At 41.2% G+C, this 14,884-nt stretch overlaps 1 protein-coding gene across 2 annotated transcripts in view; it reads left to right on the top strand.

Moving 5' to 3' along the window:
• LYPD6B (LY6/PLAUR domain containing 6B) overlaps positions 1-14,884 on the top strand; it is an 88,419-nt gene that overhangs the window by 57,873 nt on the left and 15,662 nt on the right. Inside the window, exon 1 of one of the 2 annotated variants that reach the window (XM_087920272.1) lies at positions 833-949. The exons of the other annotated variant lie outside the window; for it this stretch is intronic. The gene's annotated coding sequence lies outside the window, so the exon portion shown is untranslated. Of the gene's footprint in view, positions 1-832; positions 950-14,884 lie in introns of those variants that run through there. 2 annotated transcript variants of the gene reach the window in all.

Below are 14,884 nucleotides of genomic sequence, written 5' to 3'. Positions count from 1 at the left end.
TCTTTTCTTTTTTACATTGGTTCCCATGGGACAAAAATCATTACAAAAAATAAAATAAATGAATACATCAATATTTCTGGGATTTATTTATGGATAAAAGGTGACTGTTACAGAAAGAGAGGAAGATAGGGAGTTGTTATAATATATCATAGTATTTTTCTTCCAGAATAATAGGAAGCAACTTAGAAGAGGGAAGATCTCAATTTTTAACACTTGGTGTATAACAAGGCAAATAAAATTTTATCTGAATAATCAGTTTCCGTTAAATGTGTTCAGAAGCAGATGGTAATCAGCAAAGTATGTTCCAATTTTAGTGTTACGATTTTATGGCTCTACTGCTGCACCTATACCTCAAAAAGCCAATTGTAGATGCCAGAAAATATCTGGTACGTCACATGTGTGAAAAGAATTTTGATTAATGTGTACAGCAGTTAAAAGATTGGATGGTTATCAGGGAGAACTGGGTTAAAATCGCCTTCAGCCATGGAAGCTTATAGGGTGAGTGACTTAGTCCTAGTTACTCTCATGGAGCCCAAACTACCTAACATCATGTTTGTTATGGGAAAAATTGGAAGAAGAAAATGGAAAATGCCCAGAGCTCCTGAAAAGGAGGCAGTATGTAAATCAAATCAAGGAAATTAGTTAAATTTGTTTGGAGGCAATGTAAAGCTTTTGGTTGACATGCATGTAAGATTATTACAAATAATAGTGATCTTTTCAGAACCACGGATTCTTACAAATATTGTTTAATTCGTTGGTTCCAGGGGGCACTGAAATTCTCTTCAAAAGCCATGGAGGAGTCAAAAGATGGCATGGTAAGAATTATAGGACTTGTTTGTTATTGCTTTGAAAACACTGATGGAAGAAGAATATAGGGGAAAAGTTATCCAAAGGCTAGGAGCATGAAAGCAAAAATCTTCCTGTGAAGCATATTCCACAGCATTTAAAGGTAGTGCTTGATTTACTACTATTCTTTCAGTGGCTGTTCAAAGTTAAAATGACACCGAAAAAAAATGAGTTATAACTATTTTTCACACTTAAGTCCGTTGCAGCATCCCCCATGGTCAGGTGGTCAAAATTCAGACACTTGGCAAGTGGCGTGTATTTATATGATGGTTGCAATGTCCCAGAGTTACTTGCTCCTCTTTTGAGAATAGCAAAGTCAATTTGGGAAGCCAGATTCACTGATTCATCATGTTATTAAAGCAACAACTGCAATGATTCATTTAACAACTGTGGCAGGAAAGGTTGTAAACTGGGACAGAACTCACTTAACAGCTGTCTTGCTTAGCAACAGAAATTTTGGGCTCAGCTGAAGTTGTAACCTGAGGACCACCTGTATTTTTGTAATAGTGCAGAATACCAAGGGAAACAACTCAGCAGAAACTCTTGGCATCCAGCCTTGAAGAATGATTCCAAAAATGTTGCCAAGCAAACTGCATGGACTTGCCCCTGTAGCCATCCAAGATCGAGACTGACTGGAAGGCAGAAAAATAACAAAGGTCGTGACCCAGCATCATGATATATGGGGATGATGTTATCTAGCTTATTTCCATATTAGCCAAAGGCTAAAACAAAAATACAGAAGCACAGATTCCTGCAATGAATACACTCAGTAAGGTCAATCAAGATTGCTCCTGATTATAGTATCTTTTCTGCCAGTATATCTTTAAACATTAATTTGCCAACTCCTTTTAAATCCAAGGTTGAATGATTGCTGCAGGTAATAGTCACTCCAACTGGGAAATTAATTATACTGTGAACAGAACAATATGAAAATTAATTGCTCTCAGACACAGTAGAATTCTCCTGGCTTTCTCTCTCTTTCCTTCCTTCCTTCCTTCCTTCCTTCCTTCCTTCCTTCCTTCCTTCCTTCCTTCCTTCCTTCCTTCCTTCCTTCCTTCCTTCCTTCCTTCCTTTTTCCTGATTTATAGCTCAGTAAAAAAAATTATTGATAGCTCAGAAAAAGGATAAAATTTCACTTTGGAAGGCAACCCATTCCTTTATATAAGCACCCACAGATGCTTTCCAGTTGTCCTGGTTTCCTGATGGGAAGCCTCTTTAGTAGGAGGGGTCATTTGAAAGAGAGCATGGAAACTTTACCTGTGGCTTTCCCTCCTTCCTGAGAGACGATGAACATCACCAATGAGAGAAGACTTTCCCCATCACTGCAAAAGAAGCTATTAATGAAACGTCAAGGATGAGTTCCATTCAGAAATGGGTGATACGTTAGAAAGGGGAATATTGGTATTATTTATACCATAGTGTTATGACCACACCTGTCAAAGCATAATGCAGTTTTCCACCACCGTGAAGGAGAATAATAAGTAAATAAGTAAGGGAGGAGGAATGAAAAGCTGGGACTGGGGAAAACCATGCAAAATAAATCTACCTTGAAGAAAGAAAGGAGAGGAGGCTGCAAAGAAACGAGAACAAAGAAGGCCTTCTGAAGAGCAGGTGCTTGCTTTTCCAGTCACCTCCAATGGGATAACAAATAGGGGGAAAGAAATTTGTTTTCATTATGTGTTACCATGCAGGGAGACAATTTTACCTGTTGATCTTACGACCTTCTGTTAATCAGTGGCATAATAGTAGTACGGTGTACACGGGGTAGATTGGAAAAACTTGTGGGTTGGCCAAAATGTCCCTGTATTCTGTGCTTTATTCATACGTTGGGCATTCCTTCCATAGAACAAACGATAGCATATGTTAATATTATATAGGATGGGTGTAAATATTCAGCAGTTTGAGACTGGATAGTCAGGAGTCCTCACTTAAAGGACCACAATTGGGACCAACAATTCTGTTACTAAACAATGTGGTTGTTAAAGAAAGATGTCATGTGAACATGGCTTGCAATTTTACTGGTGGCTTTTTCGGGGATTCTCTGCTTGTCGGAAGATGGCTGAGAAGTACACAATGCTAGTCACATGCCCACAGGTTGCTGTGATGGTTGTAAGCATGAGGAACAGTTGTAAAGTTATTTTTTCAGTGTCCTCACAGCTTTGAACAGGACAACATTAAGGAAGGCCTACCTGTAAAATCAGACTTATCTATCATCTATCATTGTCTATCTGTTGCAAGATTGAAGTAAAGGTATGATATGGTATGTTATGGTGCTTACCCGGCCCCAAATGCACAAAAGGTCAACATTTATGGCTTCAGCCCCTCTGAAAGAGTCTAGGGGCAAGAAAAGGATAATTGCAGGATATATCTGGACCTGAACGATAGGTTTTGCATCACTGATTGCTTGTGGAAATATTTCTCTACACTTTAATTTACATTACTTCACAAGAAAAACATTACCATGTTTGCAGGTAGCTTCAGTTTTATGAAGACTTGAAATATTTAAGATATTTATAGTAATTGTGTAATGTGCAATGTTGCAAGAGTTGTGAGAGAATTAGTTTTTTGGGTTTGCATTCACCCCCCCCCCAAGATGGAGCATTCCCTTTCAGATCAGAGGAGGAGGAGGAGAATAATAGTGCATTTGAATGACGCCTTGTTCAAAAGCTTTCTTGCAGATCAATTAGAACCTTCAACTTCCATTACTAACTTTGCAGATTTTGTAAAAGAAGGAGATTATCAAGAATAACAATTCTTATCTGTGGTTTGGACCCACCCTAGGATATTAGGACTTATTGAATGGAGTCTGCTTTCTACAGAACATGAGCCTTCTTTGTAAAACTGATAACAGTGAGGGCATTAGTTGATCCTAATTATTGATCAACTCCAGATGATGATAAACTGTATTTTAATTCTCTGAAAGATCAATGTTGTGCTCAAAGGAATTTCTTTGAGTGTTAGACTTAATATGGTTTACCTTTTGCTGCTGCTATAGTATATAGTGTTTACCTTTCTCCCTGCCAAGAGTTTTAGTACATATAGTCCTCAACTTATAATCATTCCTTTAGTGACTGTTTGAAATTAGAACAGCACTGAAAAAAGTGATTTATGACCATTTTTCATACTTACCACCATTGCAGCATCCCCATGGTCATGTGATTAAAATTTGGACTCTTGGCAACTGGCCTGTATTGATGACTGTTGCAACCTTCTGACAAGCAAAGCCAATTGGGAAGCCAGGTTCACTTAACTATGTTACTAACTTAACAACTGCAGTGATTCATTTAACTGTGGCAGGAAAAGTTATAAAATGGTGCAAAACTCACTTATCTTTCTCAGAAAAGGAAATTTTGAATTCAGTACTGGTTGTAAGTTGATGATTATCTGTATTCATTTAAAAAATGAAATGCCCACAGATGAAGATTGTTTCTGACTAATAAACATTCAGTTAAAGGCATATGTTTTTGTGAGCTACAGCTCACTTTATCAGATGTGACAGAGATCCTATGGAATTAGTATTAACTCTTTGGTGGTGGTATTATTATTATTATTATCATTGTTATTATTAATACATTTAGCTGATGTAATCTGTTTCCTGCATTCCCAAAACTCTGAAGGTAACCTATAAAGCATTGAAACCAAAGCAGTACGTAGAATAACAAGAGTTGCAGACTGAATGGTTTTTTGTACATGAATGCTGGTTCCAGTTCAGTTCTCTTTTCATATATTTGATACTACTTTTGCTCATAAAGTGTCATTCTGGAATAAATTAATCACTGGGCTAATATAGTGTTATTGATTTTTTCCCCCACCAGGATATAATTTGGATTATTGTAATAAAATATCACGAGCAATAACTAAAAACACATTCAATTAGTTTCTTTGCTGTATGTTCTCTGCATGAAGAAAAAAAGATGGTATATTTCACAGTCAGTCGCTCTACTGAGTTTTCTTTTTAAAATTTCATTTAGCAGATGAAACTAATTGAAATGTTTCAATTTTTTGGTTTCAAATAAATGTTAGATTTCAGAACTAATTTTAAAAACTAACAGTACATTAATTTAAGTGATATTCTTGTAGAATTATTTCACAGGTTGTTGGACACAATTCATCATACAAAAAGTAATTAATAAAGCTAAGAATGTTGGGTAAAAATCTTTAGAAACATCCAGACTGGTGCATTTTTAAATATTTGCAAGGTAAATATTTGAAATGCAGAGGTTTTATTTGCCCATAGAATTTATTAACCTATCTCTCTTTTAATATATAACCGGGGGCTGGAAGATGTTAAATGGAGAAGTCTATGTGACAAGGATAAATAGCTGTTCACATTGTGGTATTTAGGCTGAAGAACAAAAACTTTATAACAAGCAAAAGCATACAATTTTGAAAGAAGTCCCTAGAAAATTGCCTGAGTGTGTGTATACGTACATAAGCAGGCAACCATGCCATTTTTAAAACTTGAAGACCAAGAAATTGAAACTCTGCATATATTCATGGAGTTTTCAGCATCATCATGATTGTTATCATCACAAACTCGGGTGGTCAAGTGTTTAAATTGGTTTACTAAAAAAAAAACATTTTTACATATTCCAAAGATTTATTAAGGGCTTTGTATAAAGGGCTTAGGTACCATTTCCAAGTCAATCTCATGCCCCAACAATCACATAACATCTTCTTCCTTGGGCAGCTAAGCAAATTTTATTTTCAATAGAAGATTATATTTGTAGTTTAGGGTTGAACTGTGGAGTCCTTGCTGCTCTTTGAGCTTGGGTCTTTTTTTGCATATGTTTCATTACCCATCTAGGTAACAGCTTCAGTGCTAGAAGAAGTAGGCTTTTCTGTGGCTTGCCCTGTCAGTGTTGGGGGACGGAATTTTTGCTTTCCACTTGACAGTTCCTTGAATAGATTGTATACTATTTGATTGTCTGAACAGGTAATTCATTTATTGGGGTATTGTTGTTGCTTGATTTTTGGTCTGGTATTGATCCTGGTGCTAATCCCTGCTTATCTGGGAGTTAATTACTGGTAAGGATATGTTCTCTCAGAGCATCCAGTAGTGGGAGGTACTTCAGTCTCTGTATGTCTAGGCTGAGCTTAATTTGTGGAACGCTCCTCCTCCTCCACGGGACTCCTCCCCAGCGTCCCCAGTTTTGGCTCAGCCTCGTTGTGGATAGGCAGTGCTTTTTGTTCTTCCTTGGCCGAAACAGGAGTATTACTCAGCAGGTTTGGATATAGTCCAGTTTTTTCTTTCAGGCTTTTGGCCTCCAAATCATTTTATGATCTCCTGACGTTAGCTCTTTCCATCTGGTCGTTGGAGATCATTTGCATTTTCGGACAGCGCTGTTTCGTGCCCTGAAGCGGCGGGCAGCTTCAGCATTGCTCCGAGCACCCCCATCTGCTTGTTTTATCTCCTGCCATTGTGATTCCGCATTGCCTTTCTCTACATCGGCAATAGCGGCGTGGGCGTTTTTGCTCTCATCCGAGTCGTATCGTTTGATTTTTCCCCTCAGAATACTGTCTTGGTGTGAAAAGCAGAAAGCTTAATTCTTTCCACCCCTTTCCCAGCTGTTTTTTTTTTTTTTTTTTTTTAGCCACAAGGAGAAGCCATCGAGACATTTCCCCACATGGCGGGAGTTTGTTGCTGGGAAGCGTGCATGCACCAAAAGTAACAGCCATTGTTTTGCCTTTTTAAAAAAAAACAGAGTGGCCACACTATTCGTAATTCGAGCTGTATGAGATAGTTTTCCTTCCTGATCAGAGGTTTTTCTTCAGATAACCTAAGGAATTATTACACCTCATTTTCTTATTAGATTTGAGGCCGTCCGTGCATTGTTGTTGGCTTAACCCTCACAGCCTTACCCATCTAGCGGCACAACAGCGACCACCCAGGCCCGTGTCTGCCTGTGCAGGGAAGCTGTTGAAGGCCTCTCTTTATTATCTTGGCCTTTTCAGGTGTTCTTAATTTGGCTGTTTGGATATTCACTATATCCAAGCTGTTTTTCTATTAATTTAGAGATATATGTATTTATATATATATATATATATATATATATATATATATATATATATATATATATATATATATTGGTGATTATCATTCATAATAATAATAATGTAATAAAATATTCAGTATTAATATCTTAATAACAAAAGATATTACTACTGTGATACGATTATTACTATACGATACATATATAGTTTTTTTTTAAAAGAAGGGGATAAGATATTATCAGGGCAACTGGTCCGTTCTTGGATCAGGCCCCTGGGTGTGCCAACCGCCTCCACAGTATCACTTTGAATAACGAGCATACTGCATCTCTTTCAATCAAAATGGCAGGCAATAGTAGCTCTCAGACCTCAACATCAAAGACAAAAGGTCATTCTAAGGCTTCAGAAAAGGATGCCAATAGGTGCCATAAAGCATTAGCAAAGCAAATAGATAGGTGTGCAAGAGAGGCACACAGGGCCTCACAGGACCTTCTGCCCCCCACCAGTCCAGTGCTGTTTACCTCTTCCCACCCTCCTCCTCTCCTAGATCTCTCCCTCTTATTCAGACACAGCTTGGTTTTCCAGAGTCAACAGGCCCAGTTACCTGGAACACAGACCACACGAAGGGCTCCTGAAGCTTCATTTGCTCCAACAGCTGCCAGTCTTTGACAGGACAACATTCTTCCAGAGGAAGTTCCAGAGAGGATGAAGGCATGGATGGAGCTGGCAATCTGCCAGGGAATTGCAGCAGGTCTTCAACACACAGTTCTGACCAGGGAACACCCTGTAACCACTGACTATGATTCTCAATCACTAAGGTCGTTGACCAGATCGGAGCAACACTATACCCAGGTACAGTTTCAGGGGGACATACCCCTCCAGGGGCCACAGGAGGAGGAGGAGGAGGAGGCGGAAGAAGTGGATCAAATTGATCAAATGGAACAGATTGAATGAGGATCAATACATGACAGTGACCCGGCCCTGTCAGAAGTGGACCCCCTAGAAAGGGGGATGTCTGAGGATGACGGCCTTGTTCCTGATCAACCTGTTTTTACAGGCTTATTCCACCCACAACTATTCAGATCACTTTTGTTTAAGGCAAAAAACATTGCACGTCTGAACAAGTCAGCCCCTTCTACCACTCCAACTCCTTCAGAAGAGGGACCAGAAGATCTAATTTTCAACCAACTGGTAGCCGAGGCAGATGTGATTCCAGTTCCTTACATGTTTTCAGACCTGGTACAGAAACAATGGGCATCTGCAACAGTGTACCCTGCCCCCACGGGATATGACAGGAAATATTTTAATTTGGCCCCTGATTTCTCAAAATTGTTGAATACTTCTGAGGTAGATGAACCTATAGTGGGATTAGCGTCCTTGTCCTCCATTCCCAGTGAAGCGCTGGAGGCATTAAAGCCAGAGGAAAAACGGGCTGAACTTGCCCTACACAGGGCCCATCAGTCTGATGTGTGGGCCATCAGAGCAGCCATGGACGCTTCCTTCTTTACTTGTGCTTCTCTCAGGTGGCTCCATCTCTTGCGGGAGCATGTCCCTACTTCCAACATTAGAGCGCACCAAGATATTGCAAAACTTATAGCAGCTGCTGAATTCTCAGCTGATGCAACTTATCATGCGGTCAAGTTTTCAGCCAGGGCCATTACTTCACATGTCACAGCGCAATGCTTACTATGGTTAAAACATTGGCAAGCGGACATTAAGCACAAATGCAAGCTGGCTTCATTTCCTATTGCGGGAGACAGACTGTTTGGCCTGCCCTTGACCCGCTGCTAATTGAAACCCAAAACAAAAAGAAAATTCTACCTTCCCTTTTTGGGAAGTCAGATTCTAGAAACCCTCAATCCTTTTGGAGGGGATCCTTTTGGCCCTTTTATCAGGGACCCTTCTCACCCAGATACCAGAGACCCCCATCATTCAGACCAGGGCAGCAGCCAGAGGGGTCCGACTTTGGGGATAGGAACAGAAGGGGTGGCCAATCCAAGAGATCCTTTTGAGGAGCAGGAAATAGGTCTTTCCGGCATCCAAGATAACTCCCCGGATCCAGCTCCCATTGGCAGATGCCATAAATTATTCGTGAACCAATGGGACTCCTCAATGTCTGATTCCTGGGTCAGAGACACGATCAGATTTGGCCTTGTGCTGGAGTTTCAATCCACTCCCCCAGACTTGTTCATGTCATGCCCTGTTTCCAAAGATCCGGTTAAATGTAATCTTATGGAAACAGCTATCCAACACCTACTGGACATACGAGCCATCCAACCAGTAGCTACCAATCAACGAGGGCAAGGTTTCTATTCACATCTTTTTGTTGTTTCCCAAAGTTCCGGGAGGTGTAGAGCAATATTAGATCTGAAGCGTCTTAACCGTTTCTTAGTATATCCCCAATTTAAAATGCACACCCTGCAATCTATCTTACTCGGCATAGGAAAAAGTGACGTCCTTATGTCTATAGATCTGACGGAGGCGTACCTACATATCTCTATTCGGCCTTCCCATTATAAATTTTTGAGATTCTGTTATGATAACCATCATTTTGAATATGTGGCTCTCCCTTTTGGACTAACTAGCATCTGCCCCCAGGACCTTCACAAAGGTTCTTGCAGCTCTTGCTGCTCATCTCCAAGGTGTACCTGTACGACTCCAGTGTTACCTTGATGATATATTAATTTTGTCATCTTCCGTTCATCAAGCACTCAGAGATACTCAGACCACATTACAATCCCTACAACTACACGGGTTCTCAATCAATTGGAAAAAGAGTCATTTAACACCATCGACTCGATTAATCCATCTGGGGGCAATCATAGATACAATGGAAGGCAAAGTTTTCCTGTCATCAGATTGACAAAACAGCATCCATCAATTAGTTAAGGAGATCAGAGTTCAAAAAAGGGTACCCTAGCTGACCTATCAAAATTATTAGGCAAGACGATCTCCTGTATATCTATTATTCCTTGGACCCGCCTCCACACTAGATTCCTCCAGTGGTTTCTGCTCCTGTATCAGCGATCCAGCTGAAGCAACTCCAAATACAAGGTCAAGGTTCCATCAAAGATCTTCATATCTCTCCACTGGTGGACCAGACCAGTCATAAACAGAGGTTGTCTCTTCAAAGAGCCCCACAGACTTACCATCACCACTGATGCCAGCCTGTTTGGGTGGGGAGCTCACTTTCAATTGCTCACAGCCCAAGGCCACTGGTCCTCCACAGAACAGTTGTGCAGCATAAACTGGCTGGAGCTTCAAGCAGTACACCTGGCTCTCTGCAGCTTCCTTCCACAGGTACGCAATCAACAGATACTAATATTGACCCACAATGTAACAGCAAAAGCTCACATAAACAAACAGGCGGGCACACAGTCAAAACACCTCGTGGGAAGCGGAGCGCTTGTGTCATTGGGCAGAGAGCAACCTACTTTCCATTAGAGCAGAGCACATTTCAGGACTGTTGAATACACAGGCAGACTGGCTAAGCAGACCCACAATCGATCAATCGGAGTGGCACCTCCATCTGACCCTGTTTCAAGAGGTGGTCAGAACATTTGGACAGCCGGTGGTGGACCTGTTCGCTTCCCCCCTCAACGCTCAGCTCCTGAGATTTTTTTCCAGGTACCCTTTGCAAGGAGTGGAGAACTTCAATGTGCTCCACTGTCATTGGCTCCCGGGACTTCTGTACGCATTCCCGCCACTTCCACTGCTTCCCAAGGTCATCCAGAAGTTGCTAGATGAGAAGGTGGAGCTGCTTCTAGTAGCTCCTTACTGGCCCAGACAGCCGTGGTTTGCAGATCTCCACGGTCTATCTGTTTCAACATCATGGAGAATTCCGCCAGACATGGTCTTGCTAACCCAGGGACCCCTTCAACATCCGGACCCTCAATGGTTGCTCCTGACCATCTGGAGGTTGAGCAGACTTGTCTGAAGAGTGAAAAGTTTTCCAACAGAGTTATCACCACCATCCAAGCCGCCAGATGCCCCTCAACAACTCGTATTTACAATGCCACATGGTCCAGATTCTGCAAATGGTGTACCAAGTCTCGAATTGATCCCATCTCTCCATCTGTGGCTCAGATCCTAGAGTTCTTGCAAGAGGGATTTGACAAAGGATTATCACCTAATACATTGAAAAGACAGGTGGCGGCCTTGGCGTCAGTTCTCACTTGTGAAGGTCTATCACTTTCCCATCACCCACACATACGGAGTTTCCTTCGAGGAGCCACCAATTTATGCCCACCAGCAATACACTGTTATCCCACCTGGAACCTTAACTAGGTCCTCGTTGCACTCACTAAGGGCCCTTTCGAACCCTTGAAATCATCAAGTCTCCAATTTCTGACGTATAAAGTAGTTTTCTTTGTAGAGATCACTTCTGCTCATCGTATTTCGGAACTTGCAGCTTTGTCTATCAGACAAGATCTTTGTGTCTTCCATTCTGACCAGGTGGTCCTTCGTCCTGATCCTATGTTTATACCCAAAATTAACTCGGCTTTTCACAGGGCACAAGAGCTGATACTTCCTAATTTTTGTCCCAGACCATCCCAAGGGTTGGAACTACAATGGCATTGGCTTGATGTGAGGCGAGCATTGCAAATATATATTAACTGCATAGTGACTTTCAGAAAAACGGAAGCCTTATTTGTGTTGTTTCAGCCCAACACTCAGGGATGCAAGGTCTCATCTTCTACAATGAGCCGTTGGCTATGGGCCGCGATAGTGAAAACATATCAGACTCAATCACTACAGGTGCCCAGGGGCATAAAAGCTCATTCAACAAGGAGCACCGCAACATCAGCAGCGTGGGCCACACAGGCACCAATAACTGAAATTTGTTGAGCTGCAACCTGGGCCTCTCCATCGCCATTCAGTAGGCATTATAAAATAGATGTGTTTGCATCTGCTGAGGCCTCCTTTGGCAGAAGAATTGTGCAACAGGTCCACGGAGACCAGGAGGAAATTCCAAGCCAGATGGAGTCCCTCCCGTAGGACAGGCCAAGCTTTGGTATGTCCCACTACTGGATGCTCTGAACAGCTCATGGGAGAGAGGGCATTGGTACTTACCTGACACACCCGTTCTCTTTGAGCTGTGAAGAGCATCTAGCCCCACCCCTTTTTTTCCCATCTGGTGGGGTCCTGTTTCGGCCAACGAATTGTTAGGGCATTGAGGACGAGGGTGTTTATTTTTCTCGTCTTCACCAAAACTGGGGAACGCTGAGGAGGAGTCCCGTGGAGGAGGAGGAGCGTTCCACAAATTAAGCCCAGCCTAGACATGCAGAGACTGAAGCACCTCCCACTACTGGATGCTCTTCACAGCTCAAAGAGAATGGGTGTGTCAGGTAAGTACCAGCACCCTTTTTGGTCTTTTTGTTTTTTATTTTTTTGATTGTCTCTTTTGAATGGTGTGCAAATGTTGTTTACAATAATTCTCTAACACCTTTGGATTTAACTTGGATGCTCAAGCATGCTCAATTTCCCAGTTAAAATTATGATTAAATTAATCCGTTTTGCAATAAAGGATTTTTCATCATATCTTCTGACTGCTAGTTGGAGTTTATGGATGCCCTCTGCTTGTCCTCTATCAGTTTGACCTACACAGTAACTGTTACAATCCACTGTAAAATAGTGAAATGTTTGCAAGAAAACAATCCAACTCAAGAGAGCACCAAGAGTTCCACAATTTTCTTTTCACCTGCAATCTGAAATACTTAACTTGCAGGGACTTGGGATTGACAGCTTTCCCATGGGTAGGGAGTCCCACCCAAACTGCCACCGGCTTCTTGGCTAGTCTCACTCCCAGTTGTAAAATATACTTCCCTGCTTGCTTGTTCTGAGGTCCCCGTCTCCCCCCGCCCCAGCTAGTCAGACTGGTTTTCTATTTTTTTTCCCTCCTTCATGAAATTTAGCCTAGCAAGATGGGGCGGGGACTTTTGCTGGAGGCCAGTTTCTGTGCTTCCTAATTGGTTGACTCTGGATGTTCTCAGACAGCTGTAGTGAGTACAGCTATAGGCCATTATGACCGTGATTGGACATGTGCTCATGGGATGACTGTCCCTGTGGACATATTAAATATGAGCTGAAGTCTATAAGTTGGTCCTTTTCAAATAGCCTACAATTGATCTAGTAAGTCCTTTTGAGAGTTTAGGACATGTCATGTGTTTGGGTATCAGTAGGAGGGATGTTACTCAGATGTGAGGAAGGGCAGCAAAGAGGAAATGGCCTACTCAGGTCTCTAATTGCCCTTAATAAGTATCCTGGAGGGGGGCTGCCCTTGCAGAGATGCATACTGTAGAGTTAACACTTTCCTTCCTGCATTATGCACTTCTGAAGAGGAAGAAAAGTAACCCATCTCATTGTCTCCAGGATAACTTTTCTGCTAGCTAGCTAGCTAACAAGCAGGTAGCCTATCAGCTTCATATTTGCATCCCTAAAGTTAGCATTTCAGTTCAATGAGAGAAAAGGAATTGGTGCCTTGAGGGACTCTCTCTGACTTTGACTGATCACAGTCAGGATGAGATTAAACAATTATCATAGTTCTACTTAAGGAAACTGGTTTATGATAGATATCTAATCTGATTTGTTAATTCACAGGTCACATTCTTTCTGGGGCATTATGTGGTCAGAATTAAACTATGTGGGGGGACAAATACTTTAGTTTCTATTTGAGTGTGGATTGATCTGATTTCTTCATTTCCAAAACAATACATTATGCAGAGTCCTCCAGATTCTGCAATGCAGCTTAAATATATAGATATTTGTGTGTGTTGGTGTGTGTGTTGATGGAAGTTTGTACAGTAGTGCATATTTCTTAAAAGTAATGCACACATACCAATCATTGTATTATATTGCAAAAAACGTTGTGTACCTTAAGAAAACAGTAATGGAAAATATTTGGAGAACTATGCATCAAGATAATTATGTATACATACAAATGCCAATGGAAACTTGAAAAAGAAAACAAATTCAAAGAACCAAATTTGACATTCTTGTAAAAAAAAACGAGGAAAGGAAATTCACAGATTTGCATAGCCCAAGGCCATCTACTTTTTTTTTTTCCTTTTCTGACTTCAAGTTGCAGAAAAAGTACAGATCTCTTACCATCCAGAGATCCAAACTGATCTATTGTTCTAATATGGGCCAAGAACAGTGGTGGGATTCAAATTTTTTTTACTACCGGTTCTGTGGGCTTGGCTTGATGGCCGTGACAGGAGAAGGATATCGTAAAATCTCCAGTCAGAGGTGGTATTTGCCGGTTCTCCGAACTACTCAAAATTTCCGCTACCGGTTCTCCAGAACTGGTCAGAACCTGCTGAATACCACCTCTGGCCAAGAAGCCTCAAACTAACTCAGAAAGCACCATGTATGAGTCTTGCAGTTTAGAGTCTGGAGTTTAATTTTGGTTTTGAATTATTCTGGCATCACAGATCAGATCAGCAGGAAATGACAGGGAGGACTGCAGAGGTTCTGAATTCATATTTTGACTGGTTGACATGCTAGATTATATTACTAGTGTAATGTGTGAAATGCATTTACCTTGCATACTTGCTTTGCCTCAAGCAATTCATATCTCAGCATTAACATTTAAAAAGAAACTTATGCGGTACAGGTGCAGTTTTGTGTTTTTGCTGTGTATAATGGGCTATTAGAGGCCCCCATTTATGCTATATTCCTATGGTGGACAAACTGAATGCTCCCAAAGTAGGCAGAAGTTGAGACACATATGAGTTACACTAGATTGTGAACTCTTTTAGCAAATGGGATGCCTGTACAGTGTGATCCGATTTAAAACCAAACGGGGGGGATATGCAGGGTTGTTTTTTTTAAGCAGCCAATAGACTCTTTTAAAGACAACCTACTCTTCCTCTCTGACTTCATTGGTTAGTCACCCAAATATTAATAAAATGAAATAATCCACAGTGTCTGCAGGCAAAAATCTCTGTGAAATATTTAATTGCTTTGTGTCTCTTTTGAGCAGCCTTGTGCTAACTTGGAAGCAAATAATCACAGCAGAGCAAAGCAGAAAAAAAACACAACCCAG

This window comes from Pseudonaja textilis, chromosome 1 (assembly GCF_049901715.1).
Source record: "Pseudonaja textilis isolate UNSWEBS1 chromosome 1, rPseTex1.2, whole genome shotgun sequence".
Classification (NCBI taxonomy): Eukaryota; Metazoa; Chordata; class Lepidosauria; order Squamata; family Elapidae; genus Pseudonaja; species Pseudonaja textilis.
This window is presented reverse-complemented; position numbering and strand designations above follow the sequence as displayed.